Source organism: Papio anubis, chromosome 4 (genome assembly GCF_008728515.1).
Source record: "Papio anubis isolate 15944 chromosome 4, Panubis1.0, whole genome shotgun sequence".
NCBI classification, from domain to species: Eukaryota; Metazoa; Chordata; class Mammalia; order Primates; family Cercopithecidae; genus Papio; species Papio anubis.
This window is the reverse complement of record NC_044979.1, coordinates 180,457,092-180,483,449: the sequence shown is the minus strand read 5'-3', so window position 1 is coordinate 180,483,449 and position 26,358 is coordinate 180,457,092. Positions and strand designations below refer to the sequence as shown.

The 26,358-nt window shown below is 45.8% G+C and overlaps 1 protein-coding gene across 6 annotated transcripts in view; it reads right to left on the bottom strand.

Moving 5' to 3' along the window:
- Window positions 1–26,358, bottom strand: part of ADARB1 (adenosine deaminase RNA specific B1) — a 135,034-nt gene that overhangs the window by 71,529 nt on the left and 37,147 nt on the right. For 3 of the 6 annotated variants that reach the window (XM_009202109.3, XM_009202115.3, XM_009202111.4), the window contains exon 2: window positions 10,760–10,933. The exons of 2 other annotated variants lie outside the window; for them this stretch is intronic. The gene's annotated coding sequence lies outside the window, so the exon portion shown is untranslated. Of the gene's footprint in view, window positions 1–10,759; window positions 10,934–12,796; window positions 12,889–26,358 lie in introns of those variants that run through there. One more of the 6 variants, XM_009202110.4, reaches the window with a different exon arrangement.

Below are 26,358 nucleotides of genomic sequence, written 5' to 3'. Positions count from 1 at the left end.
AAACTTCTCATTCCATAACACAATAAGCCCCTTCCACAGACTTAGTTTATCAAATTTATAAATTACTTGATAAAATTTTATTTACCATTCAGATCACTCACTGAATTAAACTAGCTATAAGGATTCCATCTCACTGCCTCATGGATCCTCTAAATGGTGAAAACAAAGCCAGGGACCAGAAAGTTTTCTGAAGGAAACAGGCTTCTGGACGCACATTGAGAATGCAAACACACACACACACGCACAGATGGTGTGAAGACAGGAGGTTTGTCCTAGTGGCCACTGCTCAGAACACCACTCAAATTCCACTGAGCCTCCGCCACTGAGTCTTAGAAGCGGCCCTACAGCACCATCTGCTGTTTTGCAGAGGTCACTCAACGCTCCATGCCAGAGCAACCAAGCCAGGAGCCACCCGGAAGCTACCAGGCATGGGCAACCTGCACCTCACAGCCTGGTCCGGGTGCTCTGCTGAATACAAACCATCTGACAGGACAGCAACATCAGAAAATGTCGCCCTGGGCCCTGATGGGTAGGACACCTGCATGGGGTGAGAGGAAAGTTTTTGGGGTAAGAAGAATGTTCTCTACCCCGACTGCTTGGTGGTGTGCCACTGGCACACATTCGTCAGAATATATCAGAGTGCACACTTTAGAAGAATGACTTTTGGCTGGGTCGAGGCGGGTGGATCACCCGAGGTCAGGAGTTCGAGACCAGCCGGGCCAACATGGTGACACTCCGTCTCTACTAAAAATACAAAAACTAGCTGGGCGTGGTGGCGGGTGCCTGTAATCCCGGCTACTCAGGAGGCTGAGGCAGGAGAATCGCTTGAGCCCGAAAGGCAGAGGTTGCAGTGAGCAGAGATCATACCATTGCAATCCAGCCTGGGCATCAAGGGTGAAACTCTGTGAAGAAAAAAAAAAGACTTTTATTGTCTGTACATTTTACCTCAGTAAATACAGTTTAAAAAAAAATCAGAAATTCCAGAAGAAAACCAATTCTGTAAGAAAGGTAAGTCTCAATTTGAAATAAAATAGAAAATATATGTATTTCAAGAAGAATGAATTAAATGGGTTCCAAGAAACAGAATGAATAAGCTGGAAAAGGCTGGAGACAGCATAAGAAAGGCAGTGGTCCCTCTCAACAAGAGGACACGGAGAGGCAGAAGTGCTGATGCTCAGGGCCCACAGGCGCATAGGGCCCCACACTACCACTCACCGTGCTCGCCGCGCCCAATGGGCACCTTCCCCGCCCCACGCGACAGAGGAGGAAGTGGAGTGGGGATCGAGGCACTTGCTCGACTGCTGGATCCAAACTCAACTCCATTCCCCACTCCGCTCTACCACTCCATGCCAGGCAAGAATACGGGAAAAGAGAAAACGGAACCAAAAAATCAAGTACACCAAATCCAAGTATAAAGCAAATTAAACTGTGGCATGACTTTCAGCAATCGTCATAATAATGTCAGTGCCACGTATGAATTTGGAACTTTGATTGAACCAAAGTTACAGAACAGAAAAAGTTTTCTACTTTGGTAATCCCAGCACAGTGGGAGGCTGAGGTGGGTGGATCACCTGAGCCCAGGAGTTCAAGATCAGCCTGGGCAACACAGCAAAACTCCGTCGCCACAAAAACTACAAAAATTAGGCAGGCGTGGTGGCGGACACCTGTAGTCTCAGCTACTCAGGAGGCTGAGGCAGGAGAATTGCTTGAACCTGAGAGGTGGAGGTTGCAGTGAGCCGAGATTGTGCCACTGCACTCCAGCCTGGCAACAGAGCGAGACTCTGTCTTAAAAAAAAAGAAAAAAAAAAGAAGACAACAAACTGACAGAGCTCAGACAAACTGACACCACCGAGGAGGTGAGGGCCAGATAAGTGTTCCTGCTGCCTTCCACGGAGGAAACTGAGAGGCCGCCCAGCGCCCACAGGCCACAAGCACATGGGCCACTCAGTCTCTAGGATGACCAGCAGAGGGGCATGGCTTCAAGCTTGGTAAACTGACCCAGCGCTCACCCTCGAGCCCTTTTCCCATGCCCCTCTACCAAGGGTGCCACAAGAATGAAAGGCTCATTTTCTCAGTCCCTTTTGTGACTAAAGCTGGCTACAAAATAATTCTGGCCAAGGAGAAAGATACAGTTCTGGCCAAGTGAAAATATGCTGGGGGCAATGCCTCTGACAAAAGGAACAGACAAGAGCTCCACTGCCTGCTCCTTCTCAGTTGTTCCTGCCTCAAACATAGATGTGACGTCTAAAGCTGCTGCTGCTGTACTGCAATGATACTGACCCAGGGCCCTACCACGGCTGAACTCGGAACTAGCTCTAGCAAACTCCTCCCTCTGGATTACCTATGACACAATAAGTGTGTGTATACGTCCAAGGTGTGTAAGATACTGTGAGTCATGCTGTGACTTTCACCCAGAATCAATCTAAATGATACAGGAAAAGAAGGTGGGAGAAATGTCAGGGAGCTAAATCCTCCTCCACGTGAACTAACAGTGCACAGATAATGTCTCAAGTTCATAAATCAAACCATAGCAAGTGCAGGATGCAGCCCTTTCTCTTGGTTAAGCTCCTACTATGTTGCATCTCTGTCACTTATAGCCAATCCTAATACTAATTAATACAGAAATACAAATATCAAAAATGCATTTTAAAAAATCAGTGATGCCACTGAGGAGGGCAAGAGCTATACTCTATTGCTTCTCATCAAAAGCCCTTCTAAGTTTGAGGGCATCACTTCCAGAGAAATTGAAATTAAGCACAGGTCTGCTCTTCTCCTGGCACCAGCAGGCCCAGCCTCTCCCCACTCTCCGGCCCACCAGGCTTCTGGAGTCATATCCTGAGCCCCTCCTGACTAGGGCGCCCACCTCCCAAGCCATCTGCCTGGAAAACACACCTAGTTTTCCAGACTTGCTCCAACCCTACATCCATGAACTCTCCTGCCCTGCCTCCTGGGCACACCTCCTTCCGTCCCCACTTTCCTCACAGTGCCACCATCATCAAAGGATTCCTCCCCTCCACACCCACCGGGCCGTTCACACGCAGCGGGCAGAGACTGCATCTGAACCCTCAGTGCCTCAATCAGAGGCAAGGCAGAGGCCGACCTCTGTCACTGAATGCAGACATCCTCATGCCGCCCTCTGCAGAGACTTCAAATGTTTTACTTTAAATTGGATTAATGGGCCTTCACTCTTCAGGGTCACTAAAGCATAAAGCTCCTGCCACACCCGAAGTGCCACTCATGCACCCTCAGACCAAGGAAGGGCGGCCAGGGGGCAGGAATGGCCAAGAGCCCCACCCCCACCACCAGCATTGGTAGGCATAAGTTAAGAAGGGGGTTAGGAGTCATCAGTCTTCCAGAACTCTCCACATACCGGGATCACAAGGGGCTGCAGGCTGGAACCTCGGCCTCCAGTGCCTTACATGGGGGAATCTGTCCACAAGAGGGAGCTGCTGTGTCACTCCTAGTCCCTCCACGTAGAAAAAGCCTTCGGGAAATACTGAACAGAAGTAAATTCAGATTGTCCTGGATGTACACATGAATCTTCTCACTTCTTTCCTTTCACACACATCAGTCTTCAAGGTATCTGGATTCATTACTTTTAGTTCAGTCATGCTCAGAGCACAACAAAGCTAAAAAAAACTACCAGTTTCTAAGAACTTCAGATCTTTATGATTTTACACTCAACAGTGTATATTTTGTTAAATTCTTATCTATTCAAGTCATACTTCTGTGGCTAATTGTGTACTTCTTCAGAACCTTAAAAGTCACATATAAACTGGGAATCCAACCACTTCTTAGGAATTTATTTAACTTGATGCTGTTTAAACCAAGCTTTACTCAGATTATTCTTATGTTTTAAGTGGAAAACAATCCCAGTCACAAACTCCCTTGTTCCACACCTACCAGTGTCCCTGGCCCCTGTGGACACCAGCTGGGGCGGGCTTCTCCCTGCAGCGCACCCACCAAGCAACCTGGGGGAGAGCGGCCGGGTACCTCCTCTGGGTTCAGGAACACCCCTGCTCTCCCAGCAGTCGCTGGCTGGCGGGGGGGCTCTACTGTTTTCTACCCCCCAATAGCTGTCACCACAGGACTGGTCTGTCCCCACATTTGTCCCCAGGCTTCAGTCAGTGCCTCCCCATAGGGGCTCAGTACATGTCTGTTGTTAAAGGAATGACTCTCTCTTGAGCACTGCTATAGGTTCTGAAACATGATGCCGGGTACACCAAACACCATGACTCCACAGCTCACTTCACAAGCAGCAGTTCTGCTTAATTGCACCACTTGATGTTATTTTCCCTAAATCTGGTGTATCTGTAGTTTTTCCCTGTCATCTCAGCTCAGGCTGAGGCCCCAGGTCTGAGGAAGTGCTAAGGGTCCCCCTGTTTTTAAGAGCAGGGTCTCCCTGCCCACTATGTAGAGCTTGCTGGAAGACTGGAAAGCAGGGCACCTGACAGGAGGCCAGAACCACAGCTCGGAGACCAGTGGACTTGTCCTAAGAGAGCGAGTCCTCATGGCAGCCAGCCACCAAGCAGGGGAGGGAGTTCATGGTCCTCCACTCCTTCCCCTGGTTTTCCTCCCCTCCCTCTGATCCCTCTGATCCCTCCTACCCCCATGGGCCCGGGGCCATCACAGGATGAACACAGGCGCATATGACTCGCACTGTGTCCCTGCTCTGATGCTGCCCAGTCCCGTGGCTGCTGGTGGCCTCTAAAATTAGAAGGGTCTTTGGAAGGGGCTGTGCAGGGTCAGATTTTCAGGACAACATTCAGCTTCACCCACCCCATCACAGAGGACCCACCAGGGAGGGGGAGGGGCAGCAAGTCTCCACAGGGCCCACCTGCAGTCCAGGACCACAGGACCCACGGAGGGCCCTCTTGACCATGGCCACACCTTTCTGCTGACATTCCACACTCGGCATGTTTTTTTCCAATTTCTCTAATACATTTTGAAATGTGGATAGCAGGCTTGTCAGTTCTGGAAAGCCTTTCTCGCACTCTGCCTTCATCTTCTGAGGCCTCACTTTGCTTTTCGACCTAAATTAGGTCCTGTCTCTTCCAGTCTTTCCGCTTCATTAGGGGCTACTCTGTCCATCTATCGCTTACGGTTTTGAGGTCACCAACTCAGGACCCCGTATCTGTGTGCACTGACAGGCGGCGTCACACGGTGGTCCTGCTGACAGGCGGGTGTCACACGGTGGTCCTGCTGACTGGCAGGACTCACCCAGCTGTCAGCAGCAGCCAGGGATGTGGTGCTGCGTGCGCCTGACCACGACTGCCATCACCCACTGACCTAGATGGCAAGGCGTCTTCATCCTTGGGATCTTCACCACTCGTGGGCCCAGCCTCTAGGGGGTCCTCAATGCTCGCTGGATGAATGAGCGTGTGCTCACTGGCCATTTCAATTTCATCTTTTGTAAAAAAAAAAAAAAAAAAATCTGTGCAAGTCTTTTGCCCCAAATTCCACTGTACTGCCTTGTCCATGGGGATCTGTAGGATTCTTCATGTACTGTGGACCCTGAACACTAAGCCAGGCCTCTGTCAGGCATATGCCTCTGCTGGGCACACACACCTCTGCCAGGAGCACACACCCAGGTCAGGCGCACACACCCCAAGTGCACATACCCCTGCCGGGCACTCACACACCCATGTCAGACACATTCACTCCTCTCAGGCGCACACACCACTGTCGGGCATACACCCATCCATCGGGCGCACACACCATCAGGCACACACCTCTTTCAGGTACACATCTGTCAGGCACAGGTATGACAAATTCTTTTCTCAGTGTAGTGTTAGCATCCTGCCCCTGGGATACACACCGTGTACACTCCCCTGCCTTGCAGGTGGGAGGAACTGTGAACATGATGGGAGATAGTGTTGCATAAGGCAAAGGTGAAGGGATTTTACAGATGCAATTAAGGCATCTCATCAGCTGACTGAGTTCATCAAAAGGGAGATCTTCCTGGGTGGGCCTGGCCTGATCAGGTAAACCCCTGAAGGATGGGAGAAGTCAGAGAGGAAAGGAAGAGGGGAGACTCTCGTGTAGACGCCTTGGGAGGCAAACTGCCATGCTGGGAAGAGGGCCACCAGGCAGGGGCTATGAGCAGTCTCCAGGAGCCAAGCACCACAGGCCTATGGCCACAAGGAACTGAGCTCTGCCAAGAGCCAATGGGCTTGAAGAGCACCCTCAGTCAGATGCGACGGCAGCCCCTGCTCAATACAGGCACCTTAACTACTGACACTTCAAGGAACAGAATCAGGGGCTTCTGAACAGAGGCTGACACCCCTTCGACAACTGTCCGATTCCACCAGGGAAATGAGCTGGGCTCACCATGGCTTTGCACCCAGAAGCACATGACTATGAAAACTTGACAGATGAGCCACCACCCAGCAGACAGGAAGTAGGACTGGAGGAGCTGGCACGGAAACGCTGATTGTGGCTTTGGAATATTGTTAGTACTCTCTTTAATGGTGTATTTTCTAATGTGCGCACAAGGAAGTCCCTTTTCTTTCTTCTTCGTCTATCTCTAGCCCTAAATCCAGTAGACTCTGCTCTCTGCTTTCAAAGCTGAAATAAAACACTGTTTAGGTGACATCTTACTCTCCTGAACTTTCAGAATTCAGGAATACTCATGCTAAGACACTTTACTCTTCCTGACAATGGAGTTTATTGCATAGGTTCAGTAAGAATGTGTCCTCCTTTATAATTGGATGTAACTGGACAAAAAAAAAGTGCCACCAATCCCACATCTGAAAGTGAATCTCACATCCCCTAAGCTCATCCACAGGAAGGATCTGTGCCCTGTGGAGCCAATGCCCACCCAGCCCCACAAGGGAGCAGGCCTGGTCCCTGTTCTATACTTTATGGGGGCCCAGAAAATTGTGAGGGCCTCAAGTTAAAGAAGTTCAACATTTTTAAAGACTATGGGCAAAACCTGGTGTGGATACATTTCTTGGGTCTGGCTTCCTAGTGCCAGGGTAGAAGAACAAGTAAAAGCAATCTTAAAACTCTCTGGAATAACAGAGGCTACTGGAAAAGCCATCTTAGTTCCTCACAAAGCTTCAGACAGAAATGAATCCTCTGACCTGGCCAGCTGCTCTCCCCCTGCCCCTCTGCTGACCTTCCAATAGGACGCTATGTGCCTGAGCGCCTCTGAGCGGATACAAATCAATCAGGCCCAACACCACACAGGCAGCTTCCTGGTGACAGGGGTCACGCCAGAAAAGCACATTCAGAGAGACTTCTCATTCTTAGCCAAATTTTTACTCTATGTCAGTAATCTTTCGAAATATTTAGATACTAAAACATCACCTTTGCTCAGTTGGTTGTTTCAGTCAGTAAATTACTTTGAAGGAAAAAAAATGTCAAGTTTTTGTCACAATATCTGAGGACCCAGAATTAGTGTCCTCACAATAATGTGCTTCATTCGAAGGCCCTCGTTGGCCTGACCATCCACCCGGCCTGCCCATCTCCAGAACCTCCACGCAGAGAAGAACCCTGCAGAGGCTCACGGAGCTCTGCACCAAGACGCCGCCAGGCACCAGGACAGAGGTCAGCACACAGGACACCCCAGGGAGGGCACCTCCACACTGTGTAAGCCTTGAATGACAGTTCCCTCCTCCTGGCCCCTAGAGCCCCCGTGAAAAGCCCTAGCCCCTAAAGATGCAGCTGCCTCTTGGCACTGGGCTCCATGCCCCTCCTCACTTCTCCTTTCAGTCAAGGCTTCAAGAGAACTCTAGTTCCTGACCAGTCGGTCAGGCGGCCACACCACACTGTGCACAGAGCAGGAGGCAGCAGCGATGCCTGGCGGTAGCAACGTGAGAAGTGGCTTAGGCGCCATAGTGACATGGGCACTCCTAAACCTCCTGGAGGGAGCAGGGCCAGCCCGGAAACAAAGAATGGTCCTGCACAAAAGGACTTCCATGCAGGTGGAAAGGCTGTTCATAATTCTCTAAGCCCAGGCCCAGCTGAGTTGTGGATTCACACAATGTGTTTTTCTATACTTTTAACACATACTCAACGTTCCAGAAACACAGAGACTATCTAGCGACAGGGAAGACCGAACACTGCTTCCCTCAGGGTTCACCATTTCAGAAAGTAATGCCACTCAGCTCTATTGCTTATGGTTTTCAGGTCACCGGCTCGGTACCCCATATCTGCCTGCACTGACAGGCCCACTCCACTCAGTGGTCCAAGGGAAAGCAGCAGTGCCTAAATATTCACTCAGTGGCATAGAAAAGTATTTTATTATGTATCTTCAATTTATCTTTATATTACATTTGGGCATGACATGGCTTTTTAACATTATATGGCTATAATTATATAAGGTAATATCTTCTATGAACTTCATTTTAAAATAAAAAGATGAGTTAATAAATATTTGTTACAAAAAGAAGATGTGGTGTGTGGTGGCAATGAGAAAGACTAAGAAAGCTTTCCAAGTTTAAACAAGAGTCAAGGTTTCCTGAGGCCCTCCCCAGCAATTCCCCTTTAGCAGGGGAATTACTATAGAAATTCTACCTAGTGTATCCCCCCAAGGTGTTCCAGCCTCAGAAGATAATCTCATGTATAAAAACACAAGAAATAACTTCAGTCTTTCCAAGCAAAAAGAAAGGCAAAAACAATTAGTCTGCCTAAAACTAAAAATAACACCCCACACCCACCTACAGTGCGACCCCTGGCTACACTGCACAGACAGCACTAAGGCAGGACCAGGAGGGAGGCTCAGAGGGAAACCAGACAGTGCAGTGAGGCTGAGGATGGCCATGCTTCCAAAGATTTTCCAGCCAAAATCTTTCATGTTTATTTATTTTTATTTAAACCAACCTGAAAAGGGAAAAGAACAACACACCAAACTGTTTGCTGCCGAAATTAGCTCTTATTTTATGAAAAAAAGGAAATACACGATTTCTATTCGCAGCTAACATTTAGTAACACAGAATCAGGAGGAGGAGATGTGACTCATCATGTCGTAATATTTTATAAATTCCAGCTCTTCAGTTTTGCTTTCTCAGCACATGCTTTAGATATCTCCTTCTGGCCTGATTATTTTTTCTATGCTTTTAAGAACAATTTATTGGTGCAAAGGATTATAAATAATTCATTTCTCCAATGCACAGTTACATTATATAAAAATACTTGCTATTTCACATATATGGCATAATTAATGCAATGCTTTACTTCTGTGGCATGTTAAAAATAGGTAATCACAAATCAACACTTAACTTAGCAATATTAAACCACAATGTCTCTTTCAGACTCATTCCAACTCTGGGATCCTCATTCTTTCAACCTCTGGTTACAGAGAAGTTGATTTCCTATCACTAATTAAGCTAAAAGAAGCGCTACGGCTGAAAATAAAATTCCATCCCACTGGCACAAGCCACAATAAAGGTGACCTGATTTTGACCTTCCCATACTTGGACTGCCTGTGTACCCCCAAAAAAAAAGCATCGGTTGAAGATAAAACCTCCTTTAAAGGTCTCACTAGGGAACCAGTTACCTGAAATTCCTGATACTTATAGACAAAAATGGTAAGCAGGATCTTTGCTGGCACAAACTCAAAACCCAGTAGTCAGACATGGGCATGTCTCTACTCCCCAAAGACAGTGTCCCTTGTAGGCTCCCAGTCACTCCCATCCGTCCACACTCACGCCCCCTCCGCACGGCTCCCTCCGCACGGCTCTGCATGCCATCCAGAACTCCCAGGTGGGAACACGTCTGTCCCCTCCCTCTATGTCTAGTGAGTGGCTCACATGAAAGCTGCCAAGCAAGCTCCTGGTCCCTGCCATGCCCAGAGGGCATCTGAGGCCCAGTGGGCGCTCGTCAATATCCACAGAGCAAATGAACACAGGAGCACACCTGCGTTCTTCAAGCCAGCAGCAGCCCTCTGACACTTTCTCCTTCCCCTCATCTCATCTGAATCCATGAACAAGCTTCCTTGGAAATGTACAACTGGACTTCCTGAGTTAGTCACTCAACTGCTCATAAGTAAATTAACCTGACACCATACTAATTTTACTGGGATTTTAGTATTTGTCACAGCTTCTCTCAAAAGCAGATGCTGAATCATGGGATAGTCACCAAAAACAAGTACTAAAGAAATTTTCTTTTTTGCTTTATTTATTTTTTTTTAGAAAGAGTCTTGCTCTGTCACCCAGGCTGGAATGCAATGGCGTGACCTCAGCTCACTGCAGCCTCCACCTCCTGGGTTCAAGCAATTCTCCTGCCTCAGTCTCCCGAGGTTGGGACTACAGGCGTGCACCATCACACCCGGCTAAATTTTGTATTTTTGGTAGAGACAGGGTTTTGTCATGTTGGCCAGGCTGGTCTCGAACTCCTGGCCTCAAGTAATCTGCCTGCCTCAGCCTCCCAACGTGCTGGGATTACAGGAAAATTTTCTTTTAATTGCTCCTAAGAAAATAATAATTGATGGTAAAAGGCTTGCACCAAGTCTAGTGCCTGGCATGAAGCACTGACTCAATAAATGGTGAACTGACCCCGAAGAGGGCAGCAGGTGCCGCACACGCCACCGGAGGGCAGCAGGCGCCGCCCCAGAACCAGCAGGAGGGACTCATGGGTGAGCTAAGGCTGCAGTAAAATTAGAAATGAACCAACAGTAACGGATCATCTGTCCTGGGAAGTATTCGATAAGGCATCTTTCAAAGGCAAGCCAAAAGGCTTAATTAAGCAGTTTATATCAAGAAAAAGGCATTTCTACCAGTCAGATTTGATCAGATCTTTACAGGTTTTTACTCACCTTGAAATCTGTCTAGCTTTATGTCTGCTCTGATCCCAAGGCAGCTTCCTTCAGTGCGAGTGGACTGAGAGGATATCTCAGCAGGACTGAAGTAACTAGAACTCTGCAGTTGGCCAGCATCAATCTCCTTCAGTCGCCCCTTAAGCTCTCCATGATAGCTTGAAAGACTCCACTCTGCATAACAGAGAGATTCAATTACTTCAAACTTGTTTGATTCAGTATCAAAAGCTTTGTCACCATTTCAGAAGTGAACTCTATAACAATAAATACTCTCCATTAAAAGTCTCCTAAATACAAATTAAAGTTATTTTAAATGTATTCTTCTGAATCTGTAAAGGGGATACGCGCAATCCATCATGTCTCCTTCCATCTGCCTGCAGCAGGGAGAGGCACACACGACAGACGGAGCCAGATCGTTGCCGGTCCAACATCTCGGCATCAGGCGGCACCAGGCCACACACTGAGGAGTGGAGCCTCAGGCAGAATCTCACATGTACTCATCCTTTTTTACAATTAAATATGCAAACGCCCCTACAATGCACGCATGTGAACGTGAGTCCAGGTACAGAGACGCACCATCCCCGCACTTGCTCTGCCCAGGTTTGGAAGCTACAGGCCACCGTCTGCTTCTGAAGCAGAGGCTGTGAAACAGTATCTCCATCTCATTTCTGCTCTGTGTGAAAGCGTTTTCAACCAGCAAGCCATTAGAGAAAATATCTCAACATGCTAATATACTTACAAAACCTCACTATGGAGTATTAAAATTTTCTTCTTGAAAAGCAAACTGATATCCAAAAGAAGGGGAAGTCTGCAATGGGTTTCTCCACTGCAGAATTCCAAAGAGAAGTTTCTGGGAGCTGTGTCCAGGGGTGAGTGGGATTCTGAGTGGGAACTCGGAGGAAGGAGGTGAAGTGTGGAGGATGAGGTGCGCGTGAAAGTGGCTCGGCTCTCGCTATGCAGACTTGGCCAGGCCATCACAATGCGTTCCTGTTGCCCTGGTCGCTGCTGCAGTCCTCAGAGGAGATTGGAGGCTACCTTCCAAACCTCCCACCTGTGGCCAGTTGATATTCATCTAGAACACACGTCAGCTCGTCTGCTGGGACAGACCTAAGACACAGAGACAGGCTCACCTGTGTCCTGCACTAGCACAACCAAGTCAAATGGGCTGTCACTGAAAATGCTCTATCAGCCTGGAATTATAGGTCACAGAGTCATCTTGTCCAGCACAGAGAATGAGGGCCACATGTCCAGAACTGTCCCCACTGTCAATGACCCCCATCATCACCACACCAGATTCAAGTTCCCAAATCACCCTCCACAGCGGTCCCAATCAGCAGGCCTGGGTGGAGAGTGTCAAGAAGCGCAAGGACGTTGGCCTCTGACCTTTAGCGCTGCCTCCACTCAATCCAAATCAAGCTCCACCACAGCCCCTCCCCAGTGGGCAGAGAACAAGGCCCCCCAGTGAGCATGAGCCAAGCAAGCTTCTCTGGAGATGGCACCTAGCCCCTCTCTCAATCCAAAGAGCCACAAAGAAGTAAAATCCATTCTAGAAGCTTTACACACCAAAAAGTCCACCGCCTAAACAGAGAAAGAAAAACACAGCAGAAAGGACATGAAACCAAGATTTACAGAACTGGGTTCTTCTAGTGCCCACATCACGTCCCACCAACTCTGCAAGCCTGGCCAAGAAATCCGACCTCCCTGGGCTGTCTACAGGATAGAAACTGCATGGGAAGCCCAACCACTCTGGGGAGGGAGCAGGTGATACGCAGGGCAGGTTCTGGAAGCTGCAAAGTGTAAACGTCAAGTGCGAGAATGGTTGCCTCTAATTTGAGCATACTCATACCAACTGAGGTAAAACTGTCATACTTGCCAGGGGTATTGCAAGGGGTTTCAGGAAAAGCATGGCTTCCAGGAAAGAGGGGTCCAGGCCACCACCCTAGACCACAGCCTTGCAGCCGTGTGACTTGAACAGTGACTCAGCCCCTTCCAGGCTTGCTCCTATGAGGACAGGATGAGGACACAAGGAACACCCACCGCAGATGGTGCCGTGAGGATTAAATGGAGGAACAGATGTAGAGTGCTTGGCCCCGTGACTAAGATCACAGTAGGGGTGCAACAAAAGATGGTCAAAAACACCGGAGTCTCTTTGTCATGGAGGGAGTGGAGAGGAGCAGGTGACAGAGACAGCAGCTGAAAAAACAAAACAGAGGAGAGATGGAAGATCTGCACAACACAATTAACAAGCTGCATGGCGGTCACAAGCAAGACACTGTTCCTAACGTGCATTATACATCAGTTCCTCAAGGACACATGAGCCACTTCTAAAAATAGACCATATCCCAGTCATAAAGAAAATCTCAACATATTTCAAGTGGCTGAAATCAGACAGAGCTCATCCTCTGATCACAATACAATGAGCCTAGAAATTAATAACCCAAGTATAACTAGAAAGTCCCCATATGTTTGAGAGTTAAGCAATACACTTCTACGAAAGAAAATAATCACAGCAGAAAACAGAAAATATTTAGAAGTTAAAACTAGAAAAGATTATGTACGGAACTGTGCGGCACACAGATAAAGCAGTACATCAGAGGGACATTTATAGCTCGGTGCTCAAACTAGAATAGAAGAAAAAAAAATTAAAGAGGGCCTACCTGAACAAGTCAGGGAAAGAAGAACAAAGTAAGCTCAAAGAAAAGAGAAAAAGGGAACTAGTAAGAAATTCAACCTGTATTAATTACATATAATGGCAGGTACACAAAGATCAACATTGGTTCTTTGAAAAGACAATGCAGTGAACCAGTGATCTCTGGCAAGACTCATGGAAACACAGAGAGGGAACACAAGAGGAAAAGCCCAAAATTAACCAGCCTTGGAATTGAATCAGAGGGCGGGAAGGCCTGATGGCCACAATGCTGTGACTCTCCTGTCCTTGTGTGGGAAGATCTCACTCGCCCCCAGTGAGTCCAAGCAGGCGGGTGACTGCTCTGGCCCATCGAATGCAGTGGATGTGGTACTGCCAGGTCCAGACCTGCACCGGAAGAGGATGTCTGCTTCCACTTCCTGTTTCTTGGAATGCCGTCTCTGGGGAGCCAGCTCAGATGCTCTGAAGAGATCACAGCTGCCACATGCAGAGAAAGATGTCTAGTCAGAGAAAGATGTCTGAGAAGAACCAAGAAAGCCAGCCAACAGCCAGAACCAGAGCTCCAGACACTCAGGCTACCTGGCTGGGCAGTATAAAGTGATTGTTGTTTTATGCCACTAAGTTGGGAGTGAGTCATCAGGCAGCAAAAGAAACCAAAATGGAATTATCACTTAAACTCTGACAACACTAAAAATGTAATAAGAGGCTTTATAAATTTTATTCCAAAAAGCTCGTAAGCTTAGGTTAAATAAAGAAACTCCAAGAGAAATACAACTTATTAGGCTGGGTGCGGTGGCTCACGCCTGTAATCCCAGCACTCTGGGAGGCTGAGGCAGGTGGATCACTTGAGCCCAGGAGCTCAAGACAAGCCTGAGCAACATAGCAAAACCATCTGTCCTAAAAATACAAAGATCAGCCAGGTGTGGTAACACGCAGCTGTCATCCCAGCTACTTCAGAGGCTGAGGTGTGAGAAATCACCTGAGCCTGAGTGGTCGAGGCTGCAGTGAGCTGAGATTGCATCACTGCACTCCAGCCTGGGCAACCAGAGTGAGACCCGGTCACACACACAAAAATCACCATTTAAAAAGAAAAGAAAAGAAATATAATCTATTAACACGGACTCAGGAGGAAATAGAAAATCTGACAAAACCACAAACATTAAAGAATTAGAAGCCAGGTGCAGTGGCTCAAGCATGGAATCCCAGCACTTTGGGAGGCCGAGACAGGCAGATTGCTTGAACCCAGGAATTCAAGATCAGTCCTGGCAACATAGTGACGCCTGTCTCTACAAAAAAATAAAGAAAATTAGCCAGGTGTGGTGGCATGCACCTGTAGTCACAGCTACTCAGAAGGCTGAGGCAGGAGGATCGTTTGAGCCCAGGAGGCAGAGGCTGCAGTGAGCCAAAATTGCACCATCACACTCTAGAGCCTGGGAGACAGAGTGAGACCTTGTCTCAAGAAAAAGAAAAGAGAAGAAGAGGCAGGGAAGGAAGGAAGGAATGGAGGGAGGGAGGGAGGGATTATAGTCAGTAAACAAAAATCATCCTAGAAAGAACACTCCACGCCTAGATGGCTTCTCTAGAAAGTGAATCCAGCATTCAAAACGACGCTTCCGTGAGGAAGATGAGAAGGAAGCAGTAAGTCAACCTCACAAATACAGATGTAAACATCCTATACAAAATGTGATCACACTCAATCCAATAATATTTTTTAAAGTGATCAATCGTGATTAAATTGAATTTATGACGGGAATGCAAACATGATTTAATGTATGAAAATCAATTTAGGTAATCCACCTCATTAATAAATCAAGAGAAACACAAAAGAATATATTGATGACTCCCCTTAGATAAAGTTCCATCACAGGCAAAACTGAACTACATTGATTGGGGATGCATTCTTACACGGTAAAATTAAAAAGAAAAGGACAGGATTATTTCAAAATATAGGATATCACTAAACACAGTGGCTCACACTTATAATCCCAGCACTCTGGGAGACCAAGGCAGGAGGATCACTTGAGGCCAGGAGTTCAAGATCAGCCTAGGCAACACATGGAGACCCCATCTCTACAAAAAATAAAAAATTAACAAGGCATGGTGGTGTCTGCCTGTGGTCCCAGCTACTCAGCAGGCTAAGGTGTAAGGACTGTTTGAGCCTGGGAGTTCAAGGCTGCAGTAAGCCACAATCCTGCCACTGCACTCCAGCCTGAGGGACAGAGTGAGACCCTGTCTCAAAAACAAACAAAAAGGCCAGCACGATGGCTCACACCTGTAAGCCCAGCCAGCACTTTGGGGGACAGGTGGGAGGATCGCTTGAGCCCAGGAGTTCAAGAACAGCCTGGGCAACACAGAGAGACACCATCTCTACAAAAAGTAAAAAAAATTAGCCAGGAGTGGTGGCTTATGTCTATAATCCCAATTGCTCTGGAAGCTGTGGTGGGAGGATCACCTATGCCTGGGAAGTTGAGGCTGCAGAGAGCTGTAATCACACCACTGCATTCCAGCCTGGGCCACAGAGCAAAACACTGTCTCATAATAATAATTATTTTATATATATATACACACATAGTATATATTAGATGTGTCATATGGATGAGGGGGAGTTATCATCAGGGAGAAGCATGAAGGAAACTGTGAGGTACACAATGTCTATTTAACCTGGGTGAGAGTTACAAGGACATACAATTAAAATTATTCTCTTATATATGTGTCCATCTTTATGAAAGGTATCTCATAATACAAATGTATTAGAAAACAAACAATTAGGCAATGAAGCAAAAAAAATGCCAGCAATGACAACTGATTTACACAGCACTATCAATAACAATGGGACCAAGTACCTGCTGTATGATCAACCACATGAAACAACTAACCAACCACTGCAACCAGCTAATTGTCTGCCACGGTCTCAGATAAGAGCTAAGGAACCACAGGTGCAGAAGAGTTATGAGATTATGCAGAAGGCAACTAGAAACTTTATATTCCTCACACAAAAAAAGAGAGACTGAGGAGACTATGTTCAAGGAGATCGTGGTTGGATGTGCTAAGCAGCAAGCTCACAAGCTAGGGCCAAGAGTTTCAACCTGTGCCATTTTCTCCATTCGCCTTGAGCCATCCTGTGAAACTGGTCGGGAGTGAGCCACCCGAAAGGGTGGATGGGGAAAGGGAAGTACTGTGGGATAGGCAGCTCTGCACGTCTCCCACCTCCGCCCACTGACATGCCAGGGGCTGGCAGCTCAGCTTCAACCCCAGCACTACCACCTTTCCAGAGCTTTCTCTGGGTGACTGCTCCTAGTTGCAGGAAATCCTCTTCTGAAAATAGCATGACTACAAATTCGTCAAGCTGAAGGGGTTTCCACAATGGGTTTATATCTCACTATCTCCTAACAAAGGGAAATTTCAGTGCCACAGCAATGCTATGAAGAGGGACCACTGAGGATTTAACACGCCTTGTACCAACAGCAAGTACACTGCAAGTTGTATTAAAACAAAAACACATTTATCATTCACAGTACTTGATGGATTTGCTTTGCCAGTAATAATCATATTGATTAAATGAAGCAATTGTGTTTCCTTTTAAAGTGATATTTATCATTATAATTTAATTAGACCGTGGAAATTGGGGCTCTGCTCTGCCAAAAACTAAGTACTCTCCTTTTCTACCTTGCAGGAGCATAAAGCCAATACTATTACACGGGTGTGCAGTTACAACTATGGTCAACTGATGAGATTTCACTGTTTCGAGACAGTAATTATTTCAGGAAGTACAGAGGCATGATATGCTCACGGCAAGTAAAGTACAGGTCAGGAGAAAGTAATCAACCGGAGGGTGCTACAGCAAAGACGCCTTCTTCCTAATTTTTGCCAGGAGCTGCCATCTGAAGTGCTTTATTAGTCCTAAGAATTAGTAGCAACAATGGGGGATGAAAGCCGATGGCCTGAGAGGAGGGGATACAGCTCGGAAAACACCCTCGAGCATGCTGGAAAAGTCAAACACACCATATACGAACAGCAAACAACTGCTTAAGGAGATACAAACAGTTGGGAAACAGGTAAACTAAGAATGACCAACTGGACTTGGCGGGGCAGGGAAGCAGAGAGACCCTCCAGAAATAATAGCTATAATGACTAACGTTAAAAGCTCAGTGGACAGGTTTTAGCAGCATATTAGACACAGCTAAAGAGAAAATGACCGAACTGGGCAGCAGAACTGAAGCAATAACCCAGAAAGCAGTGCAGAGATACACAAGAGACAGAAAATACCAGAAGCATGGGAGCTCTCACAGAAACAGATTCGGCCAACTAACCTGCAGCAGACTAAATACAAATAAGCATGAACCCAGACACAGCACAGAGAAATGACGTGGGAGCACAGGGGGAAAGTCAGGCTGAGAGCAGATGCTCAGGGTCCAGGGAAGAAACCAGGTAGTGGAGCAGGACGAGATCTTCAACGTGCAGACAGGAAAACAAACTCCCCACCTAACAACAGTCTTTCCACAATAAGAATAAAGACGTTTTCACACAAATCATACCTGAGACAGTTAATCCCAAGGGACACATTCCAGAGGAGCTGTGCTCTTGTAGAGAAAGAATATGTAGCAAAAAAGAGTGTCTATAAAAGGAAGCAGCATGTGAAAGCACTGGTTGAATAAAGGAAAAGCACAAATCTTACACACAGCATTCCAGCGAACAAAAAACAGGGAACATTCCCAACTCGTTTTATGAGACCAGTATAATCTTGGTAGTAGGATCTGTCAAGGATGTGCCAGAAATGAACTATTAGTGGCTTTTATAAACGTAGACACAAAAATCATAACAAAATTAGCACATTTAAATCCAGGGACATATAAAAGACAGTAGGTCACACCTGAGTTGAATACACACACACCAAGAATACACAGCTGGCTTCAGATGTGAGAATCGATCAATGCGCTGAACAGCGACATTTCTATTCAAGGGTTCTTTAACTTAGATTTCTCAATCATTCAAACTGGTATTTCTGTAAATTTCCATCAGCAGAATAAACCTCACACTGTTCTCAAAACATACATGACCTGTGGAAGATAAAAAATTGGAGGATAAAGCTAATAAAATGAAAACATTGCCGCCAATAATGAAAGTAAAGGCCCAGCACACAGCTTCTCCACGTTCCTGCCCTTGCTGGGGGAGGACAATAAGCTTGGGAGTTGCCCCAGAGCAATGTGGTTGTAGGGGTGGTGTCCTCAGAGGGTCCTGGTGTGTCCATGATAAGGCCATCATGGACAGAACCAAAGAAGGCAAAAGGGAGACATCTGGCCTTCGCAGGCCTCCTTAGTGTGTTTTCCACACCTGTGAGGATCCCGAGTGAATGCCAGGAGGAGACGGAAGAAGTGCAGCTTCACGCTCCTCTCTAGAGTAGGCATTCTCAATCAAAGGTTCACGAATGAGCTTCAGGAAGCCCATGAGAAGTGTGAAATCATATATGAAATGGTACGTTCACATGCACAGATGCATTTCTCCAGCAAAAACGTAAATGGATTTAATCAGATACTCAAAAGAACCCAATACCCCACAAGAGTGCCAACATCTGACATGCAAACTTATCTGTACGGTAGAGGCCAAAGACAGTCCTCACCATGGGCTATGAGATGACCCAAAACCCAATCCTTTCTTTGGCACTTAACCAACAAAATTTCATAGCCTTTCTTTTCTCAGTACAACTAAGGGCTAGTCCATGGTAACCTACGAAGTGAATTATTACAGGGCACTAAGATTTATAATTTATAACCTACACCTGGGGTGTTACTAGACTGTATAGAGGTCTAATTCAGTACGAAGAAATGGGGCTCCAGTGCAAAGCTGCAAAGCTCAGTAATGTGCCCGTGTAGGGGCCACAAAGTCCTCATCCTCAGAAACACCATTTCGTTCATCATCAATGACAGTTTTATTTATAATGGATTTCAATTGCCAATATTCCTGCTTTTATAATTTCAATGTCAGTTTTTTCTCATTTTCACACCAGTTTAATGTGGGTTATTTGGGTATACAATGATGAAAATTCATAGTTTTAGGAGCCATAATTTTTCTACAACTTATAAGTATCCTAAGTCATCTCCATCTTTATTTCAAAACAGATGTATAGAACCTCCCCTAAATTTTGAGGCAATAGTAACATTTTATTAATTGGTGATGTGCTGATTAAGAGTATATGAAATTTAACTAACTTGCAACACACCATCAAGGCAAATGTAACAAAGTTACCCAGCTATTTTTAAGTCTATGGCCACACTCTTACAAAATAAGGAACAACATGTCTCATAAGAACTGATGTATCAAAAGTACCTAAACTGGTTCATTTAATTTCATCCCAGTTCTTTGATAATGTTGAGTGATATTTCCATTGGAGAGCAAGAACAGCTACTGGTAAAGGTGACCAAGGCACTAATTTTGGCACTGAGAGTGATCTAAAAAGGCTTTTAGGCTAGGCACAATGGTGTGCTCAGCACTTTGGGAGGCCAAGGTGGGAGGATGGCTTGAGCCTAGGAGTTCGAGACCAGTCTGGGCAACATGGCAAGACCCCATCTCTACAAAAAAATTTAAAAATTAGTCAGTCAATGTGGTACGTGACTGTGGTCCAAGCTACTCAGGAAGCTGATACAGGAGTATGGCTTGAGCCCAGAAGGTGGAGGCTGCAGTGAGCCATGATCACACTACTGCACTCCATCCTGGGCAACAGAGCGAGACCCTGCCTCCAGATTAATTAATTAAAAGGATTTTTAATTAAAAACGGTGATAAAGTACACCGTACCTTCTCTCCATTCTTCCCAGAACTCCGTTAAAATGTCAGAAAAGGTACTTTTTGGTGGTGAATGAACCACCAAAATAATACGGTGAATAGTAGTGCATGGTGCTAAAAATTTACAGAGGGATTTAGCCGAATACAAGAAAGCCTGCCAGGGCTGCATAAGGCAGACAAAAGCAGGTTGATGCGAAAGAGCAGAGGAAACTGCACAGCAAGACAACAGAGGTGAGGGGTCTTCCCAAGAAGGAGGAGTCACAGAGAATGCTTTTATTCCTGGGCTAAAACCTGAGAATTGCTCTCCAAAGAAAGCCTGAGGTTTTCTAAGGGGTGATCCCAATATGGGCACGCAGACTGGAAGAGAATCAGATCAGGGTTTAGTGTAACGAAAAATCAAACCGTCAGGACATGAGGCACAGGGAGGGAGAGGAGGAGAGAGTAGAAGATGTTTACCTGCAATAGAACAAGGATCAAACGGATATCCAACGCCTCATTAACAATACTAGACTCTGGAAAATAATAGAGAATATTTTCTGATTTCAAAAGGAAAATTATACAATCCTAGAATTCTAGACACCACCAAATTATCAATAAGTGTGAGAACAAAGTAATTGCATGTTTGAACTTTACGTGCAAAAACCCAAGAAGTCTGTCAGCCATCCATTCTGTAAGGAAGTGGATTAAGGAGGTGCTCTAGCAAAACAAAAATAGAATACAAGAAATGAACACTATGGGATAGGAGAAATTATGGCAACTGAGGCAGCTAGAAACAGCAGACATCCAAAGAGAAACTGGGAGTTCCATCTGAATATTCTCCTTTTATTGGCAAAGGTTTGGTGAAGCAGAATTACATTTCACACCACTTGGTTCTATGGCAAAATACACTATCATAATACTATAAATGTTGCTTTTCTTATATTAAAATGTTTAGACTACACTTGCAGGAAAACCACAGGGAGCCTAATGATAGATGGGAAACACTACAAATGTTTTAAGCCTTGTCAATACAAATCTCATCAAAATTCAGGGTGTGAAGGCACTGTCCGTTGATTCCCACATGAACTCACAAACAGAAAAGTTAAAGTTATAATGGTGACTACAAGAAGAACTTAAAACAAGAGAAGAAAACATAAACTGTACTTTGTTTACCTCTGGAAACAGGGCAGGGGGCGGGGAGGGAGAAAGAGGAAAAAGGAAATCTCCAACTTAATTTATACCCATTCATGAGTTACAATGTGTTTTTTACCATGTACTGGTATTACTTCCATTTTTTAAAGTCACATTAACAGGGCCCCTTATCAATAGCCGATCCATTAAATAACTGCAGTGCATCTATAGGACAGAATAATATGTCCTTCTAACAAGTGAAGTAGCATGAGCATTGCATTAGTTACATAAAGTTAGAATTTTTAAAAACCCTTTTTTTTAAACTGTAAAAGAAAAAAGATAGTGTCATAGTCCTATGAAGAGAACAGCACTACCTGTACTGACATGCAGGATGTGACGCGATAGCTGTGTTACAGAGTGATGTGCGCAGAAAACCGCTGTGTATCTCAGCAATCCCATATACGTAACAGAAACTCCTCATTTATCATATATACCAGAATCCAGTGCTGACACAAACTAGTGGGTATGTACCCTTCCATAATTTCCCTATGTACACACACACAACATTTTGTAAGCCTAAAAAACTGGCACAAAATCAAACCAACTTCACAAGGACAAGCCAGAGAGTCCTTGGGGGATGTCCTCCCAGGAAACTCAAAACGGCAGTGGCTAAGTCTCCCTGGAGAAGGAGGCTGGGAAGAGCATCCGACAGCACTGCTCCCTTCATCCTTCAAGGGAGTAAACCACAAAATGCAAGGCTGTCTACTTTGCGTGGTTTCCTGAGAATATGGGTAGAAAACATTTCCAGTAAAAGCTTTACTAAAATGTTATACAGTGAAAATTAAAATACAAACCATTACTCCATGTGCCAGTGTCATCTGCTAATTTGCACAACATCTTGTTTCGATGATCTGAGAGGCCTACACAAATAGGTAGAGTAACCACAGTCTATCAACTGTGCTTAGAAAAGGAAAAAAAATACATACACATAAAAAAACACAGATATTGTTTGGCTGTGTCCCCACCCAAATCTCATCTTCAATTGTAGTTCCCATAATCCCCACGTGTTGTGGCAGGGACCCGGTGGGAGGTAATTGTATCATGGGGGCAGTTACCCTCATGCTGTTCTCGTGATAGTGAGTTCTCACAGGATCTGATAGTTTTGTAAGCGGCTTTCCCCCATTTTGCTGGGCACTTCTCCTTGCTGCTGCCACGTGAAGAATGATATGTTTGCTTCCCCTTCTGTCATGATTGTAAGTTTCCTGAGGCCTTCTCACTCATGCTGAACTGTGAGTCCATTCAACCTTTTTCCTTTATAAATTAACCAGTCTTTGGTATGTCTTTATTAGCAGCATGAGAACAGACTAATACAGATACAAAGGAAATATACAAAATGATAACAAAAGTTGCTTCTATGCAATGGGACTAATCACGTCTCTTCCTAGTTTTGCATTTCTGCAAAGTATGCACAGTCCGTAATAAGCATATTTCGTTTCTAAATAAAAAATTAAATCTTTCAGAAGAAGCTCAGAAATGCAGAGTTTTCTCCAAAGACTTAGCAGCCGAGGCAAGGGAAGGCAGGAAAGGGTGCTGTGCAGCAAGCACAGGCCCTGTCCAGGCCAGCCCACCCTGGGGCTGAAGATGGAGAAAAGGCCAGTTCCAAGACTGATCCTGTTCAGAAGACAAAATGAGCTCAAGCAGCTGCTCCTGCCACTGTAACCTGAGGAATTTCGCCCTGGGAACACTGAGAGATCATAGCAGATACCATCTTAATCAGCACCCGGAAAGCACTCACCCCAGGATGCCCCAACCTTGCACAAAGGACTTAGTCTCCACTCAGCAAGAATGCAACACACAGTTCCTTATGGAAAGAGGATGGATGACAAGGGTGAAATCAGTTAATTAACAAATATGTATCTCTTCAGCATTTTGCTTTGCAGGGGGAAAAAAAAGACAAGCAAGCTTCCCTACTACTTAAAGTGGTGACATCCTGGCCCCAGATTTTAGGTGAGACACTAAATCCCCTTGACCCACAATACCACATCTTATGTAACGGCACCAGAAACTCACATATTTGAACTTTAGAGCAAGTGAATAATTCCTTACATGCATTATAGACGAAAGAAGAAAAAGCATATGACTTCTGCAAGAGTCCTTGGGTTTAATGGACACAAATTTTAAAAGCTACCTCATCTATTAAGTTTAAATAGTAAACATGTAAACATGTTAAACATTTACATAGTAAACATCCTTCAAAACCCAAGGATGCAGAAGAAGGGGAAGAGATTATGCTGAAGTCAGAAGATGTACACCTATAAGAAGTCAGTGATTTGATTGCTAATTTGACTGGGATGTAAATGGCATCTGATGATACAGATGTTCTAACTGGGTTTCTTATTCCTTGTTCTGTCAGGGACAAGCTGAGTGATCCAGAGACATCACCCTGACCGGCTAGTGCCCCGTGAGGAAGCTGGTGCACTGCTGACCCAATTCAGCAGAGAGCTCTTCTATCACAGCAGGCCCAGCATTCACTCACTCTGAGACTCACAGATGGTCACTGGCACCACAGCAGACCACCTCCTCGTGCCCCCAGTCAAGGAGGTCAAATATCCCAAACCATGTACTTCTGCATTTCTGGGTAAAGGAATAGATGACTTTCAAATATTGTTTGTCACTGGAAGTTTGGTCGCCTTAAATCTTCCCTGGGCCCTTACAAAGCAAGAGGCTCACAAAGCCTATCTGTGAGTGGATACATGACTTGAAGAAGTGTACTTCCCAAAAGATCATGCCACTTTGCTATTGTTTCAAATAAAAGCTCTCCAATCCATTCCCCATGTCCAGCTCTCCACAGGTCAGTGCAACCCCACGACCAGGATTATGAACACAGAGTTGGAAGTTTGCCTGCTTGAAGATCCAGCAATGCAGCCCCCGACTCTGAGGCTACTGTCACCCTGCAGTGTCTCAAGCATTCCCTCTGGCAGGAGCAGGTGCAGATGGCCGCAGCAAAGGCTGAATAAAATAATGCAGGCAAAGAACTCAGCACAGTTCCTGCATGGAGGAAGAATTCAATAAATGTTAGCTATTACTGGAGGTGATGATGACAATGCTAAGGTGACGATGACAACCTCAACAATTTTTTTTTTTTTTTTTTTTTTTTTTTTTTTTTGAGACAGAGTCTTGCTCTGTCACCCAGGCTGGAGTGCAGTGGCCCAATCTCAGCTCACTGCTACCTCCACCTCCCGGATTCAAGTGATTCTCCCGCATCAGTCTCCCGAGTAGCTGGGACTACAGGCGTGCACCACCACGCCCGGCTAACTTTTGTATTATTAGTAGAGATGGGGTTTCGCCATGTTGCCAGACTGGTCTCAAACTCCTGACCTCGTAATCCCCCCGCCTCGACTTCCCAAAGTGCTGGGATTACAGGTGTGAGCCACCACGCCCCCCCATTTCAACCAATATTTTAAAATTCACTATCACATTTTAGTCCCCAAAATATCCCTAGGAAAGGCATGCAAGCAAGGCAAGTAGATTTCCCTTTCCACAGACAAATAAAACTCAACTGAGTTTAGTCAATGAGTGAAATACTTATACATTCTGCCTCCAACTCCAGCCATCTTCCTATGGCTACTCACATGGCCCCAGCACCCCTTAGGGCCTGTGTACAAAGGACACACGTGGCCCCTCACAACTCGCAGAGGGGCATCCTCCCTGTGACGCTCTCCATCTTTGAGATAATAACTGTGGGGATCATGACCTGATCTCCCCAGGACTTCCTGGTTCTCACATGTCATCTTGGGGTCATTAATAATCACAGGCCCTTTCACTCTCAAAGTGTCCCTGTTCAAGCAGTAAATCACAAGGTCACCTATTTACAACACAAGCCCGCATCCCCCAAACTGGAGGTGGGACCAAAGGTCCGCAGAGGTTGCCAGCTCCTCACACCAGGGCAGACTGACCAAAGGAATGTGGGTGACTCAGGACTATCCCCCTTTATTTCCACCCAACTGCATTTAGAACAGAATCCGAATCTCACCACGCAACCCCATACAGAGATACACACCGAGAGGAAGGCTCACCCCCAACCCCAAGCCCTGACCCCAGCCCAGAAAGGCCAGGGAAGAGAAGAGTGAAGGGTTATGAGGAGCCCCAGGGATGGGGGAAGGCCACTAAGGGCCTTGTGTGCATGTCTAGGCAACTTGCACTCATCTCGGCAGATATGAAGTCCCTGTGCCTCTTTACACTGAATTAAAAAGGCAATTCTAGAAAAGACACCTGAGCTAGACTCAAAAATGATGAGCCAATTTCTATCATTTTGAGAGGGAACACCAGTATTTTCTTGAAGAAGGGATGTAGGCATGACATGAGGTGTGCAGAGACACCATTCCCATACCTACTCCTTCCCTGATGACAGAAGCTGTAGCTGGGCACTTTGGGAGGCACCTCAAAGAGTCCAGATGACCATGAAATTTAACAAAAGCTCAATCTCACTAGCATGCAGGTCCATGAGAATCAAAACTACAAAAAAGTACCACACACACCTGCCAGAATGGTAAAAATTAAGAAGACAGAAACTTCCAAAGCAGTTGATGCCACATGAGGAGTGTGGTGAGAAGAGGCAGTTGAGTGCCCAACCAGGCACCATGCCAGCATCACCCGCTCACGCTGAAGTGTGTGTGCTCACAGCCAGCCCATCCACCCCAGCAACACCTGTGTTTCTTTACCAAAACACATGTATCAGTATGGTCAGAGCAGTTATGCTTATAATTGCCCCAAACTGGAAACCGTCTAACTATCCATCATCAGCAGAATGAATATATGATATGGTCAAACAGCAGACTACTATGTACAGCAATAAAAATGAACAAGCAACAACACAGGCAAGTCTCACACATGTAATACTGAACAAAAGAAAACACACAAAAACACATCCTTTGATTGCATCTATATAGTTAATAAATAGGCGAAGCATAGGACTTTTAGGGCAATGAAATAATTCTGCATACTGGAAGGATGGATCCATATCGTCATAAATGTGTACAAACCCACAGAACATCCAACACCAAG